A 4,130-nucleotide genomic window follows, 5' to 3' on the forward strand; every position below is an offset into this window, starting at 1 on the left:
AAGATGTGATTCAGTTGCCCAAGTACAGTCATCTGTTACATGAATATTATATAAGATGCTCATCATATGAGATGCTTTAGGGTTTCCAGGACAGTTCTATAGGACTGACAGATGGGACCTAGGTCAGAAAAGAGACAGTTAACTGTTCTAGAATATTCTTTATTTCCACAAGCAGCTGATTTAAACCCTGCAATTAGCTTTGGTGTTTTCATGCTGGTGACTAGCTAAGCTCCACCATGCAAAACAAGGGAAGAATATATGATGAATAAAAAACTCATATATTGAGATAAGGAAAGGCACAATCCTCTCCAGTTACTGTCATGGGCAAAAAAAGACTCAGCATAAGGGAGATTAACATAATGTATTACCTATCCCGAGCAGACCAGAACAGTGAGAAACTAATAGCAAACTAAAAACACCCTCCTCATACACCCTCTTCTCCTTCCTCCCTGTGAGCAGCACAGGAGAATGAGGGCTGCAGTCAGGTCCTGAGGCTTTGTCTCCGCCTGCTGCTCCCTCATGGCCCCTCTCTGCCCCTGCTCCACACGGGGTCCCTCCCACGGGATGCCGTCCTTCCCGAACTGAGCCTGCAGGGGCTGCCCAAAGGCAGCAACTCTTCAAGAACTGCTCCCACACGGCTCTGTCCCACGGGGTCCATCCCCCAGGAGCAAACTGCTCCAGCACGGGTCCCCCACGGGTGGGCGGCAGCTCCCCCCAGACCCCTGCTCCTGTGTGGGCTCCTCTCCGCGGGCTGCAGCTCTGGCCCGGGGCCTGCTCCTGCAGGGGCTCTCCATGGGCCGCAGCCTCCTCCAGGCCACATCCACCTGCTCCAGCGGGGGCTCCTCCACGGGCTGCAGCATGGAGATCTGCTCCATGTGGGACCCATGGGTGTAGGGGGACAGCCTGCTCCACCAGGGGCCTCTCCTTTCACAGGCTGCAGGGGAACTGCTGCTGAATGCCTGGAGCACCTCCTGCCCTCCTGCTGCACTGGCCTTGGGGGCTACAGGTCTGCTTCTCTCCCATTTCTCACTCCTCTCTCCCAGTTCCTGTAGCACAGCAGTTTTTGTTTGTTTCTTTGTTTTTTTCCCCTTCCTTAAATCTGCTCTTATAGAGGCCCAAGCAGCACCACTCATGGCTCACCTGCAGCCAGTGGTCGGTCCCTTTTGGAGCTGGCTGGAGCTGGCTATGATCTGACAGATCAGAGGCCACACCTGCAGTCTCTCGCTGCTAAAACCTGTCTGTATTTAGATCTAAATCCTACCTCTAAATGTGAGATTAATGTCAAGGACTTGATCCAGTTGTCTACACAGAGGCCTCTGTATAACGTGAGATACCTTGGATTACTCAAGGTGGTAGATATGAACCAGTTGCTAGATGCCCAGGGGAGTAAGAGTTTAGTGAGGAAAATGAAAGACTTAACACAAATTTCAGAAGCTGCTAGAGAGTGCAAGTCATACTGACTTAGATATAATTACTGCTGTTCTCTATCACTAATTTAGGTGTTTGGTCTTTTTTTTTTTTTTTTAATCTCCTGGTTATTTTTGAAAACTGCATCTTAGGAGAAAAAGAAATTACTGACTGGGACTATTGTTGTCCCTTGCTGGATGACAAAAATGTGGGTGTTTGTGATCTCCAGCCATGCATATCCTAAGACATGTTCTGTCTTAGGATAAGACAGAACAACTGAGCTGAATGGGATCTGTGAGGACTTCTTTTCCAATGGCATTTTTGCTACTATGGAAACACATTTTTCTATTGTTACAGACGAGAAAATAAAATTTTATTTTTAATATCTTTCTGGAGGTTAGAACAACAAGCAAGACTTCATTCTAGTCGCTCACTCTCAAGAGGATGACAATGAAAGCATTTCAGAGACTGAGGAAAAGCAAAGACTGAGAGAGTAAGAGAAGCAGAAGTTGAAACAGCAGAATCTTGTTTTATGAGGTATTCCATTTAAAATCTGTGCAAACAAAATGAAGCTTTGTAAGGGAACTTAACATAAACCCAAACACTGATGACAATGAAGGCAAGCTGTTTAATTATACATGCAAATTGCAGAAGAATTAATCAAAATTCATGGTCCCATAGAGCATCACTGCAGTGTCTAGTCCTCTTAAATGACAGAGGGACTGAATCAGAAAATATTCGTTGTTTGTATTCCTGCATAGGTGGTGGGAGAGATTTTTCAAAGGTTCATAATTGGTTTTGATGCGTAAATCAGCCTGTGTAGCAATTAAACTAATACTGTTAATTGCTGTGGACAGGCTTAAAACCTTCCATTTAGATTGCATTGCAAAATTTAGACACTGCTTCAGGGAAGGCTGTGGGAAATGGGAGTAGGAAGATTATGTGCAGGAGTTCTTCATAGTTGTAAAAGAGGACTTAGTGAGTGAAGAAAATCAAGTAATTCAAACAAAACAAGTAAGCAACTGAAGTTCTTTTACCTTCCATTAGCTGCCTGGAAGCTAGAAATGAAATCTAAGCTCGTTGTGTCAATCCTCTATAATGAATAAAATGAAATACAATGAAATAAAATCTAGAACTTCCCACATGTATTTCATCTAATCTCTGTTAGTCACACCTTAGGGGAGATTGAGTTGACATCTGAAGTGTATGTCTCCATTGACTATAGAGGCAGCCTAAAAATGTTACTTGCAAAAGACACTTAGCTTTTAGATGAATTGAATTCCACATCGTCTGTCTGCCCAAACCAACATGATAGATGTTCCCAAAATTATTGTTAACCCACAAGTGCAGTTTGTAGTGCATGAGAATGGCACATTCACAGAATCTGATTTCCTCTAGATACTAGAGAGTACAAATGCAGAAATGAAGAGGACTTCAAGTTTATGAATTGCTTTCATTTTCAGTTGATTGATATTTTGTTTCTGAGCATTCACAGACCTTAAATTTCTATTTCCTTTCATAAAGAAACGCTTACACCATATCTAGATTGAGAGTGCTCCAGAAGCTGCAGAAGTCTGCCTGGGAAAGACAACGAACAGAAGATACATACATTATTTATTTTCCCCTGGGTAAGGGTATGAACCAGATTAATTACTTTTCCTGAGCAACTGCTGGCAGGTTGACCCCAGCTATTATTATAACCATTAAGGTTCTCAGAGGAAGATAATCAATCAGTCAGTTTGTAAGACTTGTAATTTTGGCATCTGAAACAATCAAGGAGCAGCAGATTTATTCATCTTCCTGCCTGTCTTTCTATCTACCTATTCATGTCTTCTACATAGCAAAATATCTATCTATCTATCTATCTATCTATCTATCTATCTATCTATCTATCTATCTATCTATCTATATCTATCCATCTATCTACCTACCTACCGACCTACCTACCTACATACATACCTACTTATCATCTTGTATTAAACACTGACTTGTAAGGATAATTTCAGTTAATAGCAACATGGAACTATTCAGACCAGTTGAGCATCAGGAGTTTCTTTTGCCTGATGGGTCAGCCTAGCACTATTTCCTTACTTTAAAGTGCAGGTGGCATGGAAATGAAAACAATGAAAATGAACACGAGAACAGTTAATATTCAGATGATTTGAAGCAGGGACAGTTGAAAGATTCAACTTTCTGTCTTTCCATCTCCAAAAGATTTTGCATATTAAACATTTTATTTTATTTTATTTTATTTTATTATTTTATTTTATTTTATTTTATTTTATTTTATTTTATTTTATTTTATTTTTGTCATGTAATCAATCAGGACTTAATTACAGATCCAACCATTAATATATATCATTGTCAACAGCTGTTTTCATTAATATATTGCATAAATTGTCTCTCTACATATTAATCAAGTGGGTGGAGTCCTGCTCAGATGGGTGCTTACCCATCCTACCACATTTCTTCTGGCACTCATTTTAGACCTGTTGTCTTCAAGATTGCTATTTATGGAAAAAAAACAGTCCTCAGTGCAATGGTGATCAAAGAGCAGAGAGAAAAACTCAATGATTGTACACATTCTGGAATGTCAGAAAAGCTTTCCTTTGCTTCTGTAAATCAAGCGTATCTATGTCAAGCACCTTCCAAGTAGTCTAAAAAAAAAAAAACCAACAACCAATTTATTTGCTCTGTGGTGTTAAAGTAATTGAGGAGACTAA

At 40.9% G+C, this 4,130-nt stretch overlaps 1 long non-coding RNA gene across 1 annotated transcript; it reads left to right on the plus strand.

The window, feature by feature from the left end:
* Window positions 1-279: 279 nt before the first annotated feature.
* On the plus strand, window positions 280-3,591 carry LOC140001643 (uncharacterized). Its single transcript, XR_011807131.1, has 3 exons — window positions 280-1,006; window positions 1,809-1,944; window positions 2,932-3,591. It is a non-coding gene; the product is annotated as an uncharacterized lncRNA (long non-coding RNA).
* Window positions 3,592-4,130: the final 539 nt, after the last annotated feature.

Source organism: Anas platyrhynchos, chromosome 2, assembly GCF_047663525.1.
Source record: "Anas platyrhynchos isolate ZD024472 breed Pekin duck chromosome 2, IASCAAS_PekinDuck_T2T, whole genome shotgun sequence".
NCBI lineage: Eukaryota > Metazoa > Chordata > Aves > Anseriformes > Anatidae > Anas > Anas platyrhynchos.